Below are 26,650 nucleotides of genomic sequence, written 5' to 3' on the forward strand. Positions count from 1 at the left end.
TATCATCTCATTAAATCATAGCATGAGCTGGATATATAGCATAGCCCCCATTTCAGCTCCAAAGCTCGAATAGCAGGGTCACAGGTAACCAAGGTGTTCCTAGGCTAAGCTCGAAGCTTCCATGGGGCGCCTGGGGGGCTCAGTAGGTTAAGCGTCTGACTTGGGCTCTGGTCATGATCTCGCGGTTCATGAGTTCAAGCCCCTTGTCGGGCTCTGTTCTGCTTTGGATTCTGTGTCTCCCTCTCTCTCTGCCCTTCCCCCACTTGTGCGCGCACTCTCTCTCTCTCTCTCTCTCTCTCTTTATCTCTCTCAAAAATAAACATTAAAAATTAAAAGAAAAAGGAACTTCTTTGCATCTCAGCTACCTTGCAATTACTCTCAACGGAGGAGAGATTGGCATGTGGGGTAGAGCCCTTCCAGAACTTTCTGACAGATTGTAAGACATTCCATATTCCTGGCTCTGCTCACTAAAGGCCAGGAGCATCACCACCCAGTATTGTGACAACCACAAATACCCCCCTACTTCCAAACACTCTCTGGGGTGGGAGGGTGCACCTCCACTTGAGAAACATTAAGAGAGTCATATTCATTCCACCAATAAATGTTTATCAAGTGCCTTCTCTGTGCCAGGCACTCTGCTGGCGTGAGAGGCATTTAGTGGGGAAGAATGACATTTAAAGCAGTGCCATAAAATGCGATAAATGTGACAACGGACCAACGTGCTGTGAGCACAGACAGGAAAACGCATCTTACTGCCTAGAGCATCCAGGCCAAGCTTAGTGACCTGCCGTTAAGAAGTGACTCCAAGGAGAGTTCCAGATTTGCTGTTCAAAGACCTCCATTCAGATGTTCAATCCGAATCTTAATTATTATTTCGCTTCAGGCTCCTTGCTTATCCCCACTAAGAATTAATTTCTTCCTATGAAAAATGGGAACCATAACAATATATCTGCGCCCCCCCCCCCCCCCCCCCACAGAGTCAGTTCAGGAGAAAGCACTGCGGTGTGCTGTGTACATTGAGTGATGTAGCAGGGATTCAGGTTTGAGCCTAATTTGTGTTCTCAGCTGGGAATCAGGCATGTCTGGAAAGGTCCAGTGACCTGGTGGGTCAGGCAGCCTACTGGCATCTATTTTTGAGAAGTTGGCTTTCCTGGAATCTCATCTGAGCCCTGTGGAGAGAGCTGGTTTACAGAGGTTGGGGACACTCTTGTCATAAGGGGCTCTACGAGGTGCAAGTGCCCAAGCAATGTTCCTCCAGTACCTAGATAACAGAGTGAGGCTCAGAGCCAGCGGGGGGGGGGGGGGGCAGGGGCTGGGGAGGGCTGGGTGTAGGGCAGGACGCCGTCTCTCTCTGCGCCCTAAACAGCCTGCTTAGCTCCGTGAGGACTGCTGGGACCCCGGTTCTGCTGTGGCCCGTAATACACATGGCAGGTAACACTGGCAGCAGTAACAGAGAGGAAGGAGATGCCCACCTTTGAGTGACTTTGCAGGCAGGAAACATCAACCCCAAGAGCCTGGAGACAGGTAAACACACCTGACACGGCCCCCGTGTACTCTCCAAATGCTCACCGAGATTAGCTGCCAGGGCAGGGTATCAGCCAATGCAATTGTGATTTATTACTGTTAATGTGGCCCCATTCGTATCCACAGGCTAGAGAACTGGGGTTACTGTTCTTGACTATAGTAATAACACACGTCTCCCTGGCAGCAGGAGAGACGGGGGCTGTCCCAGCATCATTGCCTGCCTCCCCAGGCCCTAGGGTAGCCATGACAGGAAGCGGTAAGACAGAAGCCCACTGCCATGGAAACCTGGGTTTGGAACTACCCCTCTTCTCAGTGGGTAGCATACAGAAGGGAACAGTTTCCCTCAAAACCACCTCACGCTTCGTGCAAGCACGATGACTCTGGGGCGCTGAAAGTGGTCATGTCTGGAAATTGGTCTGTGACTCCTCAAATTTCATAGTTTTGTGAACCCGGTGACTCCTGGATAGCTCAGGATGCTAATGGGCGGTGGGTGTGGGAGTTCATCTCCTTCTGGGCTCTTCCCAGATGTTGTAAGAGCTAATACATGGTAAATGAGCTTGCAAGCTGATTAAGTGACTGAAAAACCCCTGCTTTACTTACTGTGAACTTGCTTTTGCTATTATGGCAGTCTGTTATTTCCCCAAGATGGCGACTACAGAGTCTCCCATCCTATCTGTTCGTACGGTGTGACCTTGACATTTCTCTCACGGAATGGTGGCGGCCTGTGCCCCCGTCTCTTGAGTCTGGGTGAGTCTTTGGGAATGTTTTGAATATAGAGTATGGTAAATGTAGAGCCTTCTTGGCACACCAGCTCTTGGAACCCAGCCCTTATGCTCTAAAGCAGCCTATGGAGAGTCCCTCATGGAGAGAAACCAAAGCTCCCAGCCCCCGGTCCATTTGAACTTCCAGACAATGGCCAGCACTGATTAGCCAGCCACGTGAGGGGAGCATCCAGGAAGTGAATCCTCCAGATTTTTCTGCAGTCATTTCTTCATGTTGCTGACATACTGTTGTATCTGTATCCTGGGTGCTCACCATAAGGTCCACCTTGGGTCCGCGCTATTTTGTTTTATTGCAAAACAGGACTGTTTGCTTTCTGAATCATACTGGTTGAAGCTTCAGAATTTGTCTCACCATAAAAGATTCCATTTGGTTCATTAACGGTGGCCCTTCTCGGGTGGGGGCGGGGGTGGGAATCACAGAACTTGAGAAACGGAATATGATGCCCATATTCCGAACACCTTTCTAAACTTACCAAAGACTTAAAGAGTTGGGCGTTTCTCTCAAAGTACTGCAGCCTAGGACTACAGAACGATTCCTTGTGTTGGCCTGATGTGCTGTATCAGGTGAGACAGACAGAGCAGGTGGGATGTTTTATTTATCATCCGAGTCTGCTTCTCTTTCCACCTCATTTAATGTGACCCTTAGAAAGATAGGTCCTTGTCTTGCGCTCACTTAAAACAAAGACTCCTCTCAATGATTTCCCCAGTTTTAAGTTTGTGAAGTAGGAAAAAAATAAATAAATAAAGGAAGGTCTGCTGTTACATTAATTTCACTTATTCTCACCTCGTTTCAAAACCACATTATTCTTCCTGCTGCATTTCCACCAGCCATTTTCTTCTACAACCTCTAGGTTTCCTGCCGAGAGAGGACAATGGGCAAGTTAAGTGAGAGAGCTGATTTACAAGGCTTTTCTCCTTTTGCTCTAATTTACAGGAAAATCGTCCTTGCATGGAAAGACAAGGTAAAGCCCCACAACACTGAGGGATTGTCATGACAGGGGAGAAATGAATAAATGGGATATATTTTATATTAGTAACACCCCATATATCTGATGATAATAGTTCACTTGTTTCTTGGATATTAGTGAAAATACCTTTTTTTTTCAACGGAGTGAATATTTGTCTTTATTTCACACGATACTTGCCTCTAATTCTTTTGTAAGTATTAATTTGTATCTGTTTCAGCTAGGATTATGTTCAACTGCATAAAATAGAAAACCCAAATAAAAGAGGTTTAAAACCACAAAGTTCTATTCTTTCATGTGAAAGCCGTCCAGAAATGAGCGGTCCAGGGCTAGTAGGCCAGCACTACAAAGACTCAGGGCCTCTTCTATCTTTCTGCTTTACCATTCTTAGCACGTAACTTCCATCCCCACGCTGGCTGCTGGGGCTCCGGCATCTTGTCGGGAATCCTGGTGACTGGAAGAGAGGGAAGGGGAAAGTAAAACCCTAGCAGCATCCAGTTGAGTCACCTCCCTTTAAGAGATGCCTTTGGAAATTCCACACATCAGTCTGTCTAGAACTCAATGACGAGAACACAGTCACATGACCACCCTTAGCTGCAGCTGGGGAAACATTAGCTCCACAGCTTATAAAGGTCCCTCCCTTCTCCACTTCCCTCCGTACTTCCTGTCTACCCCAAATGATCTAAGACCCACCTATAGCTTTCTTCTATGGTTCTGGTTCCATGAGCAAGCAGAGTGTTTTACCAGAATTGTAAGCTCCATGGGGTAATGACCACATCATTTATACCACACGCTTCACAGTTCCTGATGTGAGGCCAGAATACACTGCCATACCCCCAAATTTCAGAAGTTCTATTTCTCCTTAAAGGAGGAGAATGGATTTGGGGTACATCACCAGCAATCAGATAAAATATCATTAAAGTATGATAACTCATTCATCATATATATTTTAATATAATACAATTGAATAAGTATTTTTGGAATGCCTCCTCTGTTCCAGTTCCAGATCAAGAACAATGGAGAGTGTGGTCAAAGTGTGTCACCATGGGGCTCCTAGGTGGCTCAGCCAGTTGAGCATCCGTCTCCCGATTTCAGCGCAGCTCATGATCACGCAGGATTGAGCTTCACGCCAGGCTCTGTGCTGAGTGTGGAACCTGCTCAAGATTCTCTCTCTCTCCCCCTCTCCCCAGCTTGTGTACACACACACACACTCTCTCTCTCTAAAAATAAAATTAAAAAAAAATTTTGAAGCACGTCACATAATAATTACCCTCAAGGAGCTTGCAATTTCAGTAAAGAACTTAGTAAAGAACCGAGGGCGGAAGGAGCACAGGGAGGGCAGCAGAGGGGAGTCTCAGGGGGACAGGGAACGGGTACCTCAGAGGACTCCCCAAGGAGGGCTGATGGCCATGTGGGGGTGTTAGGGTAGACTTCAAGGAGGGTGTTTTCAGTTTGGTTCTGGGGGTCAGTGCCGACACACATGCCGAACGTACTGGAGAGAGAGCTCTTCTTGGGAAGAGCTTAGCCCACATTCAGAAGAAGCAGTGTTGACAAGGTGCTTGGGCACAGGGCTAAAAGGGCCCCTCCACATTCCTCTAGTTTAGCAATGCTAGATTCCCAGTGTGGAAAAGGAGGTGCAGAATCTAGGGATTAAGGGGTGTGGGTATCTCATCAGAGTCTCTGTGCCACATTGTACAGGCACCCGGTCATGACCGGCAGAAACTCCTCCAGCAGCAGGACCCGGTGGAGGGGTCCCTCAGGGACCCCCATTGCCTCCCTTTCCTCTCTCCTCTTCCCTATAATGTCTGTCTGTCCACTCTCTGCCTGGCGTCTGACTGTCTCCTCTCCCCTCTCTTACACGCACTTCGCTATTTGTGTAGTGTCACAAGCCCAGTGAGTTTCCTTCTGTCATCCAGAAGGATGGGTCAGCCGTTTGTCACCACTGAACTGATTGGTACAATTCATTCTGGATCCCTGGATGCTGAGCCCAGCCCCCTGGGGGTCTCCAGCGCCCCCACTGCAAGTCCAAAGGCAGCTGGGAGTGGGAGGGTAAGAACAGTAGCAAAGGGATTCAAAATATTCAAATGACTCATGGTTTCAGGTTGGGGTGGTTTGATTTGAGTGACTTGTAATAAATGTAATAAGAGTGCCACTTATTTCCAACTCTCCAGTAAGATTAGTAACTTTTTCTTCTGAAGATAAACTTGATTACATTACTTATTTATACTATGTACATGGCATTAGAGGTAAAAATGCACCAGGATTAAAAAAAAAAATCATATACTTTTTTTTTCTTTAAATTAGTGTTTTCTTATCCACTGATAATAACAGCTTAGATTATTAAAAAGGAAGAATTTAAAATATGCAACTCACCTTCAGGTCTTAGTATTGCTTGTTTACTTTTACACATTTTGCTCAACTTGACAGACAATCTAGAAATATCATCTCTACTCATTTTCAATTCCTCATTTTTATACCAGGGCTGCGCTTTTGTGTTGGGGTCTATGACATATCAGGGGAGGCAACGTGATATAGGTGAAAAAATAGGAGCTTTGAAACTGCATATATTTTAAGTTTAAGATCCAAGGGCATCCTGTACTAGTTAGGGATCGAGGATACATAATTTACCAGCAATTTGAATCTCAGTTTTTTTTAATTTGTAAATACGATGACAAATTTACTGGATGCTCATGATGAACAAGGCACTGTGCTCCGCATTTTTCTGTGTTTAATTTACTGTGTTTAATCCTGACAACGATCTAACGAAACAGAGGTTATTATTATTTACTCCACTTTACAGATGAGCAAGTTGAGACTTAGATTAGCTAAACTGTCGAAGAATATTAAAAAATAAACCAGGGGGCTCCTGGCTGGCTCAGTTGGTGGAACATGCGACTCTTGATCTTGGGGTTGTGGGTTCGAGCCCCACATGGGGTCTAGAGATTCCTTAAAAATAAAAAAAAAACAATCTTAAGAAAACAATAATGAAATGAAATGATAAGCTAGGAGTCAAAACTACACATGTGACCCTAAGGACTGCCGTCTTGGCATTTGTCCCAACACTGCCTGGTACGTAAATCATCCCCAGTCCTGGTAATAACACCTATGTGGTAGGTGTTGTCTCTAAATAAAGATGAAGGAGTAGAAGTTAGACATCTCACCTCCCCAGAAAGCAAGACCATTAAGTTTAAGAGTCCTTCAGCTTTCTTCCCTGGCCTGGCCCCATTTCCTTTCTGCTGGAGGCTGTCTAGCATTGGCCCTACCAGCCACTGGAGGATACAGCCCTCTGTTGGCTGGCTGGTAGGAGGGGCCATGACACTCCACTGAATTTATGCTTTCTTCCTTCCAAAAGGACTTAAAATAGACTTACTGATAGTATGGCATGTTTCCCTGTTCCTTTAAATTTCACCAAGTACCAACATATATCATCTCATGCAAACCTCCCAACAACCCTGATGAAAATGAGCTTCAGAGCCTCTAAGCGATTGGCTCAAGGGGACAGGATAATTATCAGTCGTACAAGGGGAATTTAACTCCAAATTAACCATGTCTGGGTTAGTTATAATTCTTCGTTATTATGATCTCTCCCTGAGTGTTGAACATGAACGCGATAAGAAATGAGGGCTTAATTATGTGATCCTGCCATCCCTTGGCTTGGAAGCCTTTATGGAAGCCCGTCAACGATGATCTCTGGCGCGGCATAGGCGAGCTCTGCCGTCTACCACCTATCCCCAGCCTAAACTTCCGGGCTCCTTCCTTCTTCACTGCCCTAGACGCCCTGCCTCCACACAGGCCACGTCAGAACAGCTGCCACTGAAGAATACCACGTCCCTTCATCCATCCGGGCCTCCCTCGTGCCATTTTTTCTTCATGAAACCACTCTTGTCCCCTACCCCTTTCTCTGCCTAGAAAGCACCATCTGCTCTCTCTCAAAGCCCGGCGTAGTTATTCTCCTTTCTGTAGAGTTACCTCCATATTCCTTTGCGAATATAGACCCTGCTCCACCATAATTATTTCCTTACATATCTTTCTTCCTCCTAGAAGGAGAGTTCCAAGACCAGCAAACTCTCGTGCATTTTAATGCCTGCCCCCCAAAGATGCATATCTAGTCAATTGAGGTTTGGGTGTGGGGGAGGGGTTGTTACTGCTTCTCAGCTAAACGTGTTGATTGCCTACTATGTGCTGGGACATTTATCGAAATGTCGTGCCTGTAATAACACAGTCAATCCTCCCAACAGCCCTGTGAGGCGGGCTCTGCTATTGTCCCTACTCGACAAATGAGGAAACTGTAGAACAGCTTTGAAAGGTCACCCAGGTCGCCCACTTCGCAGGTGACAGGCATACAACTCACACCAGGCTGGGCCCCCAGAGCCCCTTCTCTTGGCACCCCTGCTACTGTAACCCTTGCTCGTTGGTTAAAGGTGTGAGTGAGCACGTGCACACACACACACACACACACACACACCCAAAGCTCTCACAGTGTTCAAAGTTTATTTAGTTTGATCCTATACCTGAAAGGAGGGTGGCGGGGGAGTCTCCATAGCAAGAGAGCCTGACGTGCCATTTTTACCGAAAGCGAGCGCTGCGTTGTTCCCTTCCTCTATGAACAGAGTGCTGCCATGCTGTCCCAACCTCGTGGTCTCTTTACAGAGGTCTCTGAAACAACATAATCTGATCATTCCATGTCTTCACCGCAGTTTGTGATGGCGTAGGCTTCTCTTCACCCGCCTCTCAAAGGCCACATATGAATCTTATAAAACCTGTAAGTAGACAGGGAACCGTGGCGTCATCTGTTTTTCCGGTTGTGCTAAAGGTAGTACTCAGAGTGGGAAGGAAGGAATCGCAAAGCATGTCCCCTCTGACATTCTTAAGGAGGTGTATAAGTAGGCAAACCCAGGGAATTTTCCTGAGGTGCCTCCAGATGTGAGCAGAGGATGGGGACCAGGTTTTCTCACAGTTGCATATTGAGGGTGGTATCTTTGGATTTATTCTCCAAGTGGATCGTGAAGTAGGGGGTGTATGAGAATGAAGTGTCTTTACTCTTCCAAATCCATGAGAGTAACTTACCACATTCTCTATCCAGGCCAATAAGTATCTGGGGGACTCCAAACAAGATGGTTTTGTGTATGGGAGAAACAAAACTGAGCCTCCACCCGGAAGCTTCAGATCTGCTGGAAAGAACCGTCCCATCCACAGATTGTAACACAATATTTACTTATGACTCAAATAGGGAAACGAGCAAAGTGCTAAAATGGAGAGATTTCCTTGGAAAAAATGGAAAATGCTTCATGGATGGGGCATCCTTGTAACATTCCACCAGTGAAAAAGAAAATGAGCTCACTGCTGTCATTAATTCTCCTGACTTCTCATCAAGGAATGATTTAGGGCCTGGTGGGGTCACATCATTTCACAGAGGGATGTTAATAGTGAAGGAAATCGAAATGTAGAAGGAAGCAATAGAAGATAAAATGATGATATACAGCATTAAATGAATGCCTACAAAATAGCAGATGCTTTACATGTAGTATTTCATTTAACCCAGAGGAACCCTACAAGGCTGATGTCATGGCCCCTTGTGTAGTTGAAGGAACTAAGACTCAACAATGTTGAGGAATTTGCCCAAGTTCACAGAGCTCCTAATTGCCAGAGCCAGGATTTGAAACGAGGTCTCTCTTTTATGGCTTTGGTTTTCTCTCTTGCACTGTGCTGCCTTTAAAAAATCATATAAAAGGCAAATAAGTGATTGATGGTGTTCTTCCTCAAGGACATGAAAGGAATGTACAAACAGCACAGTCATTCTGTAGTAAAATCTTTTAATTATGACCCAAATCACAGCACCGCAGTGATAAGCTGATTCTGAGCTCACCTGAAGTCAAAGCACTTCATAGTGAGTTCAGTGGCGACAATTCAGCTCTTTTTCTATTAGCAAATAGAGAACCCTGGGAAGGTATGTTTTATCCAACTTAGACCAAAATGTTACAGAGTGAGACATTTATAAGGATGCCAGCAGGAGGGGAGACAAAAGGACAAGGTAGAGTTTGCAACTTATTATCCTTAAAACTTCATTCCAGGATCTACCTTTCTGGAATAAAGTGCATCCCATGTGAAGACTGTTTTAGGGAATATTTTCAAGGAATGTAGGGGCCCTAAAATGAACAGGCCAGCAGGACTGGGTGGCTGGAAACATCCATCTAACTTGGAAACATCCATCTAACACCATAGAATCTGTTCTGTGGGGAGAGTCTGTGTTTATGGTGTTTGTTTTGGTTTTTTGGTTGTGCGTTTTTTTGGTTTTTTGGTTTTTTGCAAGTAATGAGGTAACTCATTTCATTTGTTTCCCAAGGCAGTTGATGGTTTCTATCAAAACCTTCAATGATTTATTTCCCCTTCATCATTTTTAAACTTTGAATGTTATCCATATCTTTAGGATGCTTTAGAATTATCTGGTCCAGAATATTATAAGATTTTCTTCTTTTAAAAGGCTCTGAATCGGGCAACAGCTTCATGGAAGTACAGTTTGTTGCTTTGTTTACTCTTTTGTGTGATGTATTCTTTTGTATTACATATATATATATACACACACACACACACACATATATTTCATATAATACATGCATATACACATATGTATTACACATAATACACACATAAACACAAATTCAGAAAATTCTGAAAAGTACCATTGCCATTGGTTTCCCCAGCTCTCTCTGCATTCCTCAGTAGATGATAGAGGAAAATATGCTTGAAGATGCCAAGTAAAAGAATCTTCCAGCATTTAGAGAAGAAAGACACAGGGGCGCCTGGGTAGCTCAGTCAGTTAAGTGTCCAACTTCAGCTCAGGTCATGATCTCACACTTCGTGGGTTCGAGCCCCACATCAGGCTCTGTGCTGACAGCCCAGAGCCTGGAGCCTGCTTTCGATTCTGTGTCTCCCTCTCTCTCTGCTCCTCCCCACTCGCATTCAGTCTCTCAAAAATAAATAAAAACAACAACAAAAAAAATTAGAAAAGAAAGACACAGAATGATTTAAAAAAAAAAAAAAGAAAGTATACTTCCAGGAGATCCGATTAGATACTATGTTTTAGTTCAGTATTCCTACGAAGCCATTCTTGACTTGACTTCATTTCTCTGTAACAGCATGACAGCTGACCTCAACCCATGTAGAAGCAAGAAAAATTCACTAGGACCTTGAAATTCATTGACTGACTTCTGGAACATTTACTGAGAACCCACTATTGTCACCCTATACACATCACTATACTCCCAGCCGTGAGCCAAAGAAATAGAGAAGGGGCCCCTGGGTGACCCTGAAATTCAGCTCAGGTCACTATCTCACAGTTCGAGACATCAAGCCCCAAGTCAGGCTCTGTGCTGACAGCGTGAAATCTGCTTGGGATTCTCTCCCTTCCTCCCTCTTTGCCCCTCCCGTACTTTCTTTCCACTCCAAATAAAAAAATAAACTTAAAAAAGTAATAAAAGAAGAAATAAAAGATTGACCAAAGGGGAAAAACAATTTATTCCCAAAGATTTATGCTTAATCTCTTGGTTGTGGGTATTTGTTACCGATATGGGTACAACGTCTGACTCTCTCTGTAATGGTTCATTAATCCACTCAAAACATTTTCTTATTGTGCCAGAAACAGGTACGCCCCCTAAGCCTACCAAGAACTAAAAGCAGGCGGAGTCATTTTCATCAAAAGCCTACTTTTACCTGAAGGAAGTTGGGCAACACCAGTCTAGTGTGGTCTCCTGAAGGAAAATGCAAGGGTTGGTGACTTACCATGACAAGGTAAATACCAAAAGATAAATGCTAAAAATGTTAATGAAAATCATTCCTGCTTGCCCTTTAGGAGGGTTAGCGGGGGTATTCTGAGTACTGGGTTCATACTTTAGAGGCAAGTGGACGGCTAATTAATTTTGGTTACTTAAAAGGCAGAAGGGGGGAAGGGACAGGGTCCCTGTGACAGTGGGGCACTTGCAAGTGTGGAAGACGTGGGAGGAACACAGAGATAACTCGGTGGTTGTCATGGGGCACTGCCCGTTCCATTAGTTTCGTCTCACAAAGGGCGATCTCGGCCCCCAGCACACGCATCATTGAGGCCCCCGGTGAAGGTGGGGAAGGTGCGAGAGCATCGGCCCCTCTGCCCAGGAGGGCTCAGCAGCGTAAGCTCTGACGGGCTGCTGACTGCTCGTGCCTGAGGAATCTGGGACAAGATAAACACCAAAGGCTTGAGGTTGGCTGTTGAACGGGGGCACAGATACATCGCAGGAATGTTTGAGACGGCCTCAAACAAGACGGTGTGGCTCTTCTTCTGCAGGTTTTCGTCTGCAACTCCCTCTCCCAGCCCGAGCTCCATGGCAGTAGAGGGCCAGGGAAAAAGCCAGACCTGCCCCGGGGCTCTCTTTCCTACGCAAGAAGGCCACCAAGCTCACAACACAGCATTTTCCGTGTAGGGGTTCGGGGGGCCAAGCTTTTCTGAAAGGTAACGTTGCACACGCAGTTCCACTGCCACATTTTCTTGGGAGCAGCTGGTCTATACCAGCGCCCCTGAGCAACCCCAAGCTGGGAGAATAATGTGGGTATTTGTATGGAGCTGGGTGCTGACACACGTCATTTTCATAATTACTGTATTTCTCGTCTCCATTTCCGTGGGCCAAGCAGAAAGTGTGCAGGGAAGGCAGTCACCTATATGTACTTCTATCTGCTCGAGTTTACAGTGATGGCACAAGGCTGATTAATCCTCCCCTCTCCATGACGTGGAGGCAGGAGCCGCCTAACGTTATCTTTATTATTGTTCGGCAGATTCCATACCACTACATACAGAAAGAGCGTAAATCATGGAACCAGTGTTTGAGGTCCATAAAACGCAAGGTTATGAATATTTCATTACTATACATTTTATTTCCCTGTCTCTTCTGCATCTCCCAAAATGTTGTTTGTTTATTTATTGGCTCACTGTTCGCCAGGAATGCTTAATTCTTAATATAAGGTATGGACAGGATGACCAACCTCGGCCCTTGCGGCCTGAGCTGGCATTTGAAAGCAATGATAGATGTTTTGGTGCGGGTTTTGGTTTTCCCGTTTACACGCTTTTTCATCACGCAGATAATTGGCTGCGAGGTGACCCCACTAACAGAAGTTTCAGCTTCTTCCATCATAATTGCATTGATCTGCAGGCCCCACAAATTGACCCGCCCCCCCCCCCCAAAACGTTTCTCCTGTGAGCCACGGCTACTTATTTAAATTTTTCTCAACGCCTCATTGTATCCGTCTTTGGCTGAAGTAAGCAGACTTCTTCGGCTGCAGATCTTGGCAGTGAAAGACACATTGTCCAAGTGCAATTAGCTTCACTCCCTGCGCTGGGCGGAATGATTTGTATGAATCAGCTGGTCCTGCAAAAGAGGCAGCCATTATCACCTGCTTGTGAATTTCCCTTTAACCACAAAATTCATATTAGTAAATAGCCGGGGGGATTCAATCTGAGCAAAATCAGAACCTGAGTGGCCTGCGTTAAGGTGCTAACTTCTCTCCTGCTATAGGGCATAGGGGATATTAATACAAATCTTTGGTACAGGCTGCAAAATATAGAAAATGTCATAATTATATCTGCAATTCAGCAATGAAACAATTCCCCCCCCCCCCCTTTCTTCTCTGTCATCAACATAATAGCAGCCTATGGGATTTGTATTTTCTGGCTGTGAGCCCTTTTATGGGGCTGTAGGAAAAAAAAATACAAGCAGGTTAGTTTCACAGCTCTGAGAAGGCCTCGTGACAGAATACTGCTTTTAATGTTATTGTCTCTAGCTTGTAACCCACTCTCTTTGGGTGGACAGGCTACTGTGCTCAGACAGCATCATTTAGGTTTTTCCGATAAACCTCTAGGTCCCCTTTGCTGCTTCTCCCACCCTCCCGGATGGGGAAATAATTACCCAGCTTGTGGGATCAGGCTCTATTACGGATAGGGAGGGGGTTAGTCAGAGGGGAGTGAAGTCAGAAGGAGGCAAGTCTCCAAGGTTTCTCTTGGAGACATAAAAGAACCTAGGAAAGATGCATTCTGAGTGAATCCTCACATCCCGTTTATTTTGCTAGCCAAGACAAATATCACAGCTCATATCTAACATTTGAAAAGCAGGGCCAAATAAAATGATGGATTAATAAGTCCAAGGACAGAATAATAGAAGGAAAATATATTATAGAAAACGATGCCCGTGTCAATCCGAAAGGGGCAGGGCGGGGTGGGGGGGAAGAAAAGCTGAAATGAAAATGGAAAAAAAAAAAAGTGTGCCATAGCAACCTTAAATGAAAAACCCCCCTGTCGTCATGCTAAATATTAATTAATGTTACCCAAGACCCCTATGGTACTATTACTTGAGAAACAGGTGTGTTCAGACCATTTAAGATTCTTTTTGTTATAACCTACACTATGGGCGTCATGGACTGAACACCAGGCTAAATGTTCCCTCTATAATTATTGGTAATAATATTCCGGGCACATGTACAGCCTCCATCATCATCCATGATGAGGCTAATCCCGTACTTTCTGCATGAACTGTTATAATACCCAAAGCAGCGGGGCAAAATATTATCAAGCATGGGTTTACCGCTGGAAAACCTAGTGCAACAGAGTCCACATCTAGAAAATCGACTAGGGATGGAATTTGTTTGAACTGGCCACACGGACACACACCTGTAACCCTCTGCGAGGGGACCCACTCAGTGAGCGTTTCTCAGAACAGGGTCATGTGAGTCACAGGAAGCCATCCTGAATACACCTCTGCAGAACTAAGAAACTATTCTTCCGTCAAGAGGCAGCTCTTTAATGAGAGATGAGGTGATCTGAATTCTGTTGTCATGTCAGCCACAGACACATGGTAATGTTCTGCGGGCCATTCTGGGACTCCGTTTCATAAATGATAAAGGTTGGAAGATAGCCTTTCTCTATTAAAGAAAGTGAGTGGCCTAGAGACAAATAGTTTCTCTATTGTTTTTTGTTTGTTTGTTTTTTTTAAGAATTTTAAAATCTGTGAGTAGCCTAGAGACAAATAGTTTCTCTACTGGTTTTTTTTGTTTGTTTGTTTTAAGAAAAATTTTTAAGTTTATTTATTTATTTTGAGAGAGAGAGAGAGAGAGAGAGAGAGAGAGAGGGAGGGAGTGGGGAAGGGACAGAGAGAGAGGGGAAGAGAGAATTCCAAGCAGGCTCCATGCTGTCAGCACAGAGCCCGACACGAGACTCGAACTCACAAGCCATGAGATCATGACCTGAGCCAAAATCAAGAGTCATATGCCTAACCTACTGAGCCACCCTGGCACCCCTCTATTGTTTTTTAACACAAAGTGAATGGACCAATAATGTCACAAGCAACAAATCATTATTTAAATGGATTTGCTCAAGAGTCCTATAAAAGAATTTAATAGACGGGAAAGTCTGGAAGTTGCTAGAAAGGACTCAGATGTGACATAGAAAAACTGTCATACATGCCCGACCCTTCTTGAACTCTGAGATTATAGCAAGGAGAATGTAGTTGTGCCCACACTTAAGGAGAAAAAAAAATGCAGCATATGAAAATTCAAATTTACAAACCAGATCAATTAATGGGTGATTATTCACACTATAAAAGGATTTATCGCTTTACAAATGGATTCCCTGCAGGGTTCCATTTTAATAACTGAGCTTTCTCAGTGTTAGAAGGCACTACCAATTAAGAGTCAATCAGAAGTGGAGATAAAGCACCTCTGAAATTAAAATGTATGTCGATGGGAAATCACTGGTAGGGTTACAAAAATCGGCATTACATACAATTCTGTAGGGACACAGATTTTTTTTCTCTCACATGCCTTTATTGAACACCTACTACAAACCCGACTGGTCCTGAAGGGTCGCTGTCAGGGGATCTCAAAAAGCTGAATACACGGTATTGTCTCTGGGACCTCCACAGGGTGTTGCAGCGATAGGGTGTGAAGGAGGGACAATCCCCTCTTGCAAGGGGAGGGCACCGCTTTCTCGTCAGTGCACGTCATCACTCCCCCCATTCACCGAATATCAAGGAGGCTCCCCTGTCATCACATCAGTCACAGAATGCCCTCACACACATTCCCAATTTCTTTCGTCCCATCCACCCAGCACACTAGTAACTGAGAACCTTTCTGATGTTCAGAAACTCTTCTTGAATCTCTTATGATATTGGTATCAGAGAAGTCTTAAGAGTTTAGCTCTTTGGGGTGAGGAGGAAATTGAGGCAGGAAGAAATGAAGGGGCAGATCTTTCCATGCCTTCTCCATGTATCTCTCTTTAAATCAATCTCTTGGGGCGCCTGGGTGGCTCGGTCAGTTGGGCGTCTGACTTCGGCTCAGGTCATGATCTCACGGCCCGTGAGTTCGAGCCCCGCGTCGGGCTCTGTGCTGACGGCTCAGAGCCTGGAGCCTGTTTCGGATTCTGTGTCTCCCTCTCTCTCTGCCCCTCCCCTGTTCATGCTCTGTCTCTCTCTGTCTCAAAAATAAATAAACGTTAAAAAATTTTTTTTTTAAAATAGAATTAATTAAATCAATCTCTTTGGAGACAGGGCACTTGATGCTACTCTGAATCCTGCTTTTTCTTACCCTCGACGTTTTCTCTGTTGTCCCTCTGGATCTCCACCCTTCGCCCTCGTCTTCAGGAAAGGACTCACCCTTTGTCAGGGTGAGCTTCCATCTGTTCGCTGGGATCTGTCTCCCGAAGGTCTCTGCTTCTTCCAGGAGTAGGCTTTTAGAACAGGAAGGGTGGTGAGTGAAAGTCCACCCCAGAGATTCCAGTGACTCTGTGGGGAAAGTTCTCTAATGAAGTAAAGAGAGTTCTCCATTGGGGGCTTAAGGAGAGGAGGTTTGGAACTGCTGTGGCTGGCTTGATAGGGCATCAACAACAAGGTGAATAAAAGAAATTATTCTTTGTGGTGGCTGGCTTCACTAGGGTTCAGCTGATGAGGTTGCACAAAACCCTAACTGGCCCAATCAGCACATTTTTCATTATTTTCTTCAGCAGCTTTCAGCCACTCCTCACTGACGAAGGGGTTAAATGTAAAGAGATTGAGGGATCTGGATAGGACAGTAGACACATCATAGGAACGGCCAGCCTCGAGGTCCGTACCCAGAGGCAAAGTGATACAACAGGTGATCTGGACCCCCCCACAACTGGAACGCTTCAGGAAGCCGTAATGATCTGACCTGCCCACTGTTGGTGAGCAATGGAGAGGATGGGAAGGGGAGTTTCCAAGGCGAAGGTCAGAGTCTCAGCTTCCAACATGCGCCAGTTGTGCAAGTAGCAGTGTGGTCTCTGGTATGGCCAGCTGGTGTGTTTGAGGCCAAGTGGAAATGAAGTGATCTAGAGGAATGTTAAGGCCCCTGAAAATGGTATATATAGAGAGAGGTTGGGACAGGCACTGAAGTCATTTTGTAAAGTAAATGGAAGTGAATTTGAAAAGCATGACTCAAACTTCCATTAAAATGCCCCTGGGATAAAAGATTGCAAGAAGATACACAACAATTCTCAGCTACCTTCATATTAGTATAATGCATCAGGGACCTCAAATAAGGTTGCATTGCCCACCAAATTTCCACTGGTGCCATTAGTATTCAATTGACAGGTATTTTGGATACAGTGTGCATAGCATAAACAATATGAATATCAACCCTATGTCAGATACTGTACTAAGCACAGTTTTGCAATTGAAAATAAACAGGTACCTTCCCTTAAGGTGGTAAGCCCAGTGAAGGAGGAGCAAGCTTCAATTTCAGCAGCCTGTCGTAAGTACAAATATATATGCTCATAGAAGGAATGCGAAGGAATGCCTAACTTAGTCTCTAGAATCATAGACGGCTTCCTGGACAAGGCAACATCTAAGCTGGGATTGGAAAGGTAATCTGAGAGATGTTGGCAAAGAAGCAGCAGGAGTGGAGACCCAGAAGCAGAAAGGAGCAGGATACACAGAAGGAATCAGGTGTGAAGACGACCAGGAAGTCAGACTGGAAGGAAGAGGGGGGTAAGCGCTAAATGGGCAAGGACGTCTTGAGTCACTCCAAGGAGCTGCCATCTTATCCTGAGAGCACAGAAAACAAGTAAGAGGTTTTTACACTGGAGGAATGACTTGATCACATCTGTAGTTTAGAAAGCTCATTCTCGTTGCTGCTTTGAGAGTACGTTAGTCTGAAGATGGCTGGCATGGATATATCACATCCAGTTATACCAGCACGGGAGAGGGAAGAATGGAAGGTAATACCCAAGACTCCTGGCTTGTGTGTATAGAAGGGTCTTGGCACAAATCTCAGACACGCGAGCAGTTGGTTAGGCTGAAGGCAGTAGGAATCTATTGGTCCTGGCTCAGGCATGTTGAGGTGGAGACGTCAGTAAGATATGCAGGTAAGCACGGTCCGTGGAGAGACGTGAAGTCAGATCAGGCAAGGGCTCTGGAATGCACGTGGGGATGTTTGCATCCTTCAAGTCACTGAAGCCCTGGGGATGGAGGAGATCCACCAGAGATGATGGGAAGGGGCTATGTAATAACCATGGTAGAAAACGTTTTGGAAAGTAGGAATTCTAATGCCTGCCTGTCTCCTGGCATTAAGACATTCCAGCTGGAGACTGTAAACAAAGTACCTTGCACCTTACAGAGATTTATGGAAATGTTACTTTTTCAAAGTTTTCTTTGAAGATACTTCCTTGCCTAGGTATTATCACCAAAAATACCAACCATCATTGCGTGGAATGTTCCCTGGGGCTATAGAAGATGTGAGAAATGGGAAACTTGACTTTAATTTTGTCACCCAACTGCCTTTGATACCTTTGATACCTTTGATATTTGAAGGATACTCAAAGATTATCTAACTTTTATTTCAGGTTAAACTCTCAAAAAGCTACATACTTAAACCATGAATACTGAGCTCCCACTAAAACGTCTTCTCTGAATTATTTAATAATACGAGGCTATCGCAGTTGGGGAGGAATCTCAGAAATGACCAAGGGAAGCATGTTCTGTCCCATTTATAGAGTTCCCACGGGGGGAAAAATGTGTCCGTTCTTCTGCTTGGCATTTTAAGGAGCCATACATCCACACAGCAAATACCAGCAAAAAACAAAAACAAAAACAAACAAAACAAAACAAAACAAAAAAAAGAAAACCACAAAAACCAAAACATCCCTAGGACTACATTCATTTCCTCTTTACGTACAGTTAGGATTCTAGCTATGATGCACTGGGTGCCGTGTAACCCATTCTCTCTCTCTCTCCCTTACTTTTTACTTTGGCTTATTAAAAAGATTACACGTGGTCTGGAACGGGCCAGCTGACAGGGACTTACATCCACTGGAGACGAGCTACTCATTCTTCCCTCTCGTAGAACGTCTCCTTCTCTGCCTGGCACATCACTCCGTCTCTGCTTGCTCATAATTTCTCCTTGTAACTTACTATCTGGCCCAGGTATACCTCATGACCTTGTTTCAGATCCAACTCCTGTCACTGGACAAATTCTTTCTTTTCTGGTTCAGTTTCCAGAGGGAAGGGATATGATCGCCTCAGCCAAGCACTTTGCACAGCTTTTTGGGCACAGCCTCTCCGGCCAGGCCCGCAGTCTGCTGGCGAGCTGGAGGTGGGACCCCTGGAGCGGGGGACCATGCCCAGCCAGGACAGGCCAGGGTATACCTACAGATGCAGAACATGCTGTCCAGGCAACTCTCCTTACTGACGTGTGCTTTTTTACCTTGTACTTTTGTTTGTCTTTTTATAGTACATAGGTTTATGATATCAACCAGTAAGCCTTTTCCAGAACATCCATTTTTTTTTAAAAAATGAATTAGTATATTGATTTAGAAACCTTTTTGAGCAAACACTAAATCAGACTTATAAACTGTTTCTCTTTCTAAAACATTAAAATTAAAATCTCGTCAACTGAGAGGTTTTCTTAAGGAGTCTGATGAATGGCGGTTTTATTGTGACAAAAGGCCACTCCAACATGATCCACAAGTGATGGAGTATTGTGTTTGTCAGTGTTTGCGACCAAAGTGTTCAGGGGACTGTGTGGCTTCCGGTTTCCAAAGTGGGATCTTATAAGTCCTGAGTGACAGGGTGGATGTGTTCATAGACCGGAGTCAGCTCCGACGGGTTCCCAAGAGTTGCTTGGTAAACTTTCATGCATTTTGTTAATTTGGCTTGTTATACTCGGCCATTATTTAGGTCAACTCGTAACTAGATAACTTATATTAAAAACAAAGGTGGGGCACCTAGGTGGCTCAGTCGGTTAAGCGTCTGGCTCTCGATTTCGGCTCAGGTCATGATCTCACGGTTCATGGGTTTGAGACCCGTGCTGGGCTCTGTGCGGACATCAGGGAGCCTGCTTGGGATCCTCTCTCTCCCTCTCTCTCTGCCCCTCCCCTGCTTGTGCTCTCTCTCTCTTTCTCTCTCTCAAAATAAATACATAAACTTAAAAAAAAAAACCAAAGGTAATAAATATTCAAGATCACTTTTTTTTTTTTTTTTAGTTTATGACATTTTACCCTTATCTCTGCTTCTGAGGCTACTGACGTGCATTGTGTCCATGTGGTTTAAATCCTCTAGAACTGTGTGCTCCTTCACGTTCAGTGATGCCACGCTGACATCCCGAAATCCCAGACAATGAAAGTATTTACGTCGCGGAATAGATTCATGCTGCAAATCAGCCCTTCCCCACTGATGCCCCCTTCCTGGAGAGCCAGTTGTTAAACACTTACCAACACCTCACCGGACATCTGTTTTATGAATTGAAAGTAAGACTTTCAAATTTGCAATTTTTTGGAGTTATAAAAAAATATTTTAGGGGCGCCTGGGTGGCTCCGTTGCTTAAGTGTCCGACTCCTGACTTCGGCTCAGGTCACGATCTCATGGATTGTGAGATCGAGCCCCAGGTCAGGCTCTGTACTAGTGCAGAGTCCTGCTTGGGATTCTCTCTCTCCCTCTCTCTCTGCCCCTTCCCCCAACTGTCTCTGAAACAAATAAACCTAAAAAGTATGAAAAAAAATACTTTAAAATGGGAACATTGCTCTAACCCTGAGTTACTTACCAATCCATTAAATTTATTCACCAATAACACCAGCATCCTTGTATATCACCTCTTCCCTTGAAAAGTCCTACCATAGAAAAATCTCAGAATGCATTATTTTAGGGAAGGGGAGGTGGTTAAAGGAAGCTTATTCACATGAACCCATACACAGGCACCTGTACAAAATGCCCAACCAGGAATAGGGGTACAATCACCCAATGATGGAATTTAAGCTTCTTGAAACAATTACAACGTACATTTAAATTCAGGTGTTTTACTGTCCCCACCACTACCCATGTTCGTGAATACCAATGAAAAAGTATACTTTCTACTCCACAGTTTTAACTCATGATGACCTCATTAGCCACCAAACAAATTAATCCTAATTATAACCTTTTGAAACATTACTGCATTAATGGAATGTGGAAGAAGATTACTGACTGAATCTCTTATTAATGTGTTTTGTCCCTCACGAGATTGTCGGAGGGGTTGAATGTTTCAACTGTTCTTGTAAAACATATGGACAGAGTGACAACAAATAGAAAAAATATATAACCTAATCGCACTTGGAAAACATACGTACAGGGGGAGGGAGTAGGGAGCTTTGTAGGTCTGGCAAACAGGAAGGGGGGGGGGGTCTGCCATTAGTCGATTTGTGTGATGTGCTAAGGAGCTTCCCAGGAAGGTCCCATCCGAATGGAAAAGAGAACCAAGCACAAACTCAGTCAGGAAGAGAGCCAGGGAGAGGTGATTATGAATACATCAGAGCGTCTGTCACTTGGATGAGCTCCTGGCCTTGTCCCCCAGCCTATGTCTGAGTCGTGAGGTGAGCTGGGATAATATAAGTAAAAATGATAGAGCCGCTCAGGAGATCCATTCTGAGATTTTAGAGCACATCCGTTATTGCTCTGGGAACCCTCTAGTGCAACAGAAGGCTAAAGAGAAGAAACATGCACCCCTCCTTTCATGACAGGATTCTGAACAGCTGTGATATTTCATGGGTCCTTGGCCATTGGTGGTGCAGGAGCAGTGGGGGCAGGGGCCTGCCAAAGAAGCAGCTGGGCCCAGCAGAGGCTACTGTCCCTTTGGAAAGGTGATTGGGATGGGTAGATGCATCGATAACTAGTGAAAGGGGTAGAGGTAGACATCGCAAGTGGTCCACACACCAAGCGCAGGACACAGGGAGTGATATCAAAAGAACAGAAACAAAGATGATGCATGGTAACTAACTTGACTTTCTCTTTGGATTCACTGCGTGTGCTAGGGAAGGATCGCTGAGAAATCTGGGGGAAGGGGAAGAACTCGCAGAGGCCTACAGTTTTGCATTAGTGGGTGGTGACGAGAACTCATAAAAAAGAGTTGCATCTTTGCCTGTTGGAAGATTCCTGGTGCAGATATGACTCACAAAGAACCCAGGGCACATTCTCACCCCAACTGACAATGCCAGTCAACTGATGCCATGGAGATAGATGGATACTGGTGGTCCCAGGTGGTGCTCCTCATTGGGTTACCTCCCCAAGCAAGAGGAAAGCCATTTTGCTAACTTCAGGGAAGTTTCCCGAGGCACGTGAAAATACTCACCATGCAACTTGCGGTGCCCTGAGAATGCCCACTGTCTGCATTGAGGCACCAGCAAGAGGTTCATTTCATTGGAGCATTTGGAAAGCACCTTGAGCACTTGAAGCACGAGCCGCCTGGACGCCTTGCGCGATAAGCTCTATGAAGAGACACAGGGCTGGTCTGTGTTCTCTCTGTGAAGCGCAAAGACTGTTGGAAGGGCAGAGGCAAATGAAAAATCTAGGCTGGCTCCCAGAGGATGTAATTAGGATGGAGAACTGGACCACTCCCACCAACACCTGTCAGGGCAGCACAAACAGTGTCTTTGTGCAAATTAGAAAAAAGCAGCCTCTCTGGGTGGCCAAGTGGCTGGGAGACATTTCTCAGGCTGACGAGCCCTCACGGGGGCACAGCCTGGCAAACAGGGAACAGACCCCCCGATCCCTCAGTGGCCACGCACAAGTACACTACCATCTGGGGCAGCGCACCCAACATAACGTGCCAGGAGGGGGGGTTCACTGAACGCACCCCACGTTAAGAACCAGGAGTAAGCTAGAGGATGTGCTCTTGGAGGTATGAGCCAGAGGCTTTGCTTGACCTGAAACACGCAGAATGTGCGGCTAGTGGCGTAGCCTGGGGAATTGGTTGCCCCATCTGGCCAGACAGTATGTGCATAGCACCGCTCCACGGCCCCAAACAGCTGCCCGTCGTAACGGACACAAAAGGCCAGAAAAATAACATTTTAAAACCCAGAAAGTGCCAAATCCTTACCTGGAAAAAAATCATCGCAGGCCCGGAACGGGTCCTGGAACTGACAGAGGTCATCTTCTCACAAGAGAGGCTAAGAAGTCCTCCAGCGCCCTGGCTGCCCCAAGTGCCCAGGGGCCCCGGTGAGGGCTGCCTCGTGCATTGCTGGGCTCCACTGCAACAGTGACCCCAGAGGTAAGTCTCGAAGGACAAGGAGACTTTGACAGAGAGGGCACAGACACGTAGGGAGGTAGCAAATCGAGAGAACATTACGTCCACTATCGGGGCCTCAGCCACGCCTGGGCAGATGGGGAAATGAGAAAGAAGAGGCTTATGGAGCTTGTATTTGCATGACCCTGAAGACCAAGATATATTTAGGGGAACGGAGAGCTCGACACCAAGCGCGCAGCTTGTTAAAGGAGAGGGATCCTTCTGCGAGCAGAGTGGTGATTCCCGTTGCATTTTGTCTCCTGGTTAGAACCCCATGAACCTGTGCGTGAGTCCAACGGTGGGGAAGGGGTAGGGAGTGCTGGGGGAGGGAGGTGGGAGGCACCATCAAATAGAACCTGCAAGGACTGACACTGAGCTGTAAGACAGTGGTCACAAGTAGCCACACGTTTCAGCCCCTAGGATGGTGTCACACGAGGGGGCATGCTTTGCCCTACTCTGTAGAAATCCCTTGTGGTTTGGGACCTTCAGAGGCTGGGGGAGGTGCAGGGTTTCGGTGCCTTCTGAAGGTGCTGGTGCTGTCCCGAGGCAGTGAAAGAAGCCATACCCAGCAGAGGGGACCCCAGGCCTGGAGACATCGTGGGGTCAGCAGATGGCAGTGCCCCTAGAAGCAATATGACTGAAGGAGAAGGATGGAGACAGAGCCACATGGGGAGGGATGGATCCCTGTATGATCATAGGCGACCTGCCCCTGGGGACCTAAAGGTGACTGGGGGGAAACGTGGGGACTTCTGTAGAGGCCTGGGGTCCAGCATTCAGAGACCACCGCAAGAGCTAGCAAAGCCCGACTGCACAGGGAGGACGCACAGGTATCCTGACAGTTGGGAGAACAGGTAAGAGCCAAGATTACATCCGTAATCCAAAATGATTTTCAGTATCCTAAAAGTGCTTCATTGCCTTTCCGAACCCAAACTGTGAAATGTAAAAACATCCAGACGGCTCCCACAAAAGCGCACTTCTCCTCGCCTGTGACGCTCGGGCCTTGCCCCTCACCAGCCTTATCTGTCCCCGGAACACGCCAAGCTTGCTCTCACCCGTGGGCCTGTACACTTGCTCTTCCCTCTCTCTGGAATATTCTCCCTCCAAGCTTTGCAGAGTGGGCTCCTTCTTGTCATTCAGATCTCAGCCTAAATGCCATTTCCTCAGAGAGGCTTTTGTCTGACTGTACAATTTTTTAGCCCATCTTTCCACCCACAGCTACTCCCGCACATTATGTGGTTTTATGGTTTTAATGACACTTATCATTAGCTGAAATTATCTTGTTTGATTTTTTTTTTTAAGTTACTTATCTATCGCCTGTCTATCTCTAACAAAATGTTAAGTACCAAAAAATCCAGGGCATTTGTCTGTCTTATTCCCAGCTGTATTCCCTGGCACGTTACCGCCTGGCACGTACAATGTGCTCTTTAAGAATTAGTGGAATCAATTAATTTTAAACATTCATTTTCAATTTCCCTGCAGTTGGGGGAAATACTCACCATAGGTCCACATAAAAAAAAAAAAAAAAAAAAAAAGAATGATGTCTCTAGACCCTTTATCTGATCCATTTTCCAGGTAAATGAGAACAAGAATTTCTGCCTCAAATTTAGCCTGGAACTGTGAGTTGTTTATGTGTGCTGACAGATCACTTTCAAATCCACATCTCTGACATCTTTGTACATTAACCCTTTGCACACATCAGTACGTTAACATTCATTTTGCCAGAACATCAGGTGTCTCCACTCTTCTGACCGTGCCTTCTCTAACCCGGTGCCGTTAAAACAACACGTCGCTAATGAGAATTTGCGATCTATCAGCAACGTGTAGGACAACCTTTTACCCCAATGGCAACACCAACATCCTCCGCCTGCTTTGTGGCAATTCTGATCCTCAAAATTCTGATCCTGCTTTAAAAATATTTGTAGCCAGAGACTGTGTTTGGAAGAGAATCCAGGTCCCTTCCTGTGTTCTAGTAACTTTGCATACCCACTGGGATTATGTCTAATGTTTTCCAGGTCCTTTTAGGTGACTGATGTGACACCAAATGAGCTTCTAAGACACACTGCTGAATCATCTTTATTGGAAAGTTTTAAGAATAGAACAGGTAACTGCCTATTGCTAGATGAGATGTCACAGCACTCTGAAGCTAGGGATAAACCAATACACCCCTTGAGATTTGCTCTAGGAAGGTGATTTTTCTACCTTTGGATAATAATTAGTCCTCTAAAACTGGCAAGTTTTTTTTAAGTGTATTTATTATTTTTTTTAATGTTTGTTTATTTTTGAGAGAGAGAGACAAGGAAAGAGTGAGTAGGGGAGAGGCAGAGAGAGAGGAAGACACAGAATCCAAAGCAGGTTCCAGGCTCTGAGCTGTCAGCACAGAGCCCGACGCAGGGCTGGAACCCACAAACCGTGAGATCATGACCCGAGCCGAAGTCGGACGCCCAACCGACTAAGCCACCCAGGTGCCCCCTTTTTAAGTTTATTTATTTATCTTGAGAGAGAGAAAAAGAGAGAAAGTGGGAGAGAGACAGAGAGGGAGAGAGAGAATCCCAAGCAGGCTCTGGGCTGTCAGCACAGAGCCCAATGAGGACTTGATCTCATGAACCATGAGATCGTGACCTGAGCTGAAATTAAGAGTTGGATGCTTAACTGACTGAGCTACCCAGGCGCCCCTAAAATTGTCAAGTTTTGCTCTTAACAAACAAAATTATCTTGAAAAAAACTTTATTAATCAATATTGTGGAATGCATATATATTATACATGTATTATATATTATATATGTATTTTCAAATATTTGTATATATTATATACATGATATGTATTATATGTAAATACATTATTTACATTTCTATACATGACATATATATATAATATGCATTATATACATTTATGTTTATATATGTTTTCCACCAGTTAGGAATACCAACAGAGTATTGAAATGATGTGGGGTTTTTTTGTTTTTTGTTTTTTGTGTTTTTTTTGAAGGGATGTTTAAGACCAAAAAAGACCAGTGACTTTTGGGGATATTTCCTGATGTGTTTGGCATTTTTTAAATTTTTGTTGTTGTTCTTTTTTCATGTAAATCATCCCCTAGTAACTAGCATGGGGTATTTCTGAAATTCATTTACTGCCATTTTGCTGTATTGTCCAACAGATTGTTTCTAGTACCTTCTGATGTGTGGCAGCTGTGTTTTAACAATTCCAAGTGTACCATATGAAAGTAATCAAAGACATTAACACACTCGTGTCTGCAGCTCTGGAGGTATTTCCTGAATGTGGTACTGCTGGGCCATGCAAAGTTGTACGTAAATTACTTTTTCTTTTTCTAGTTTGTATGCTGATGTCTTCTCAAAATATATGTAGAATCATCACATGTTTGTGTCTATGGATCCCTGTCTTCATGGACACAGCTCTCTACAAAGGGCGAGCGTACCAAAATCTGCATTCAAGTGCCATTTTTACAGAGCATAGAATACCTGACACATTAGTCTGTGCAAAGTGATCTCTCAGATTCCCAAAGGAGGAAATAGTTAAAGTTTAGTGTTTTCTCTGATATAGTGTACCCTGGGTAGAGTAGTAATCGCTAACGGCATAACATCCTAATGCACGTGGTTATTGGGAAATGTTTCGCAAACAGTATTTTATTATAGTGAGATTGCACTGTACTTAAAGTAAATACCCCTGGATCCCCTCCAAAGCCGAAAGAATGTAGTTAGGTTACCGAATCTGCTCATTCAGCAATTGTGTCATGATAAATTAGGAATTTGGAGGGGGAAAAAAAGTTCTTTGTTTATCATAAAAGGTGTAGAGAGGGAGAGTAACCT

General features: G+C 44.9%; 1 long non-coding RNA gene across 1 annotated transcript in view; it reads left to right on the plus strand.

The window, feature by feature from the left end:
• LOC106968156 (uncharacterized) overlaps nt 1-26,650 on the plus strand; it is a 656,017-nt gene that overhangs the window by 581,591 nt on the left and 47,776 nt on the right. The window contains exon 5 of the long non-coding RNA XR_001429089.3: nt 10,908-11,059. This is a non-coding gene — a long non-coding RNA (uncharacterized LOC106968156). The remainder of the gene's footprint in view (nt 1-10,907; nt 11,060-26,650) is intronic.

Source organism: Acinonyx jubatus, chromosome D4 (assembly GCF_027475565.1).
Source record: "Acinonyx jubatus isolate Ajub_Pintada_27869175 chromosome D4, VMU_Ajub_asm_v1.0, whole genome shotgun sequence".
Taxonomy (NCBI): Eukaryota; Metazoa; Chordata; class Mammalia; order Carnivora; family Felidae; genus Acinonyx; species Acinonyx jubatus.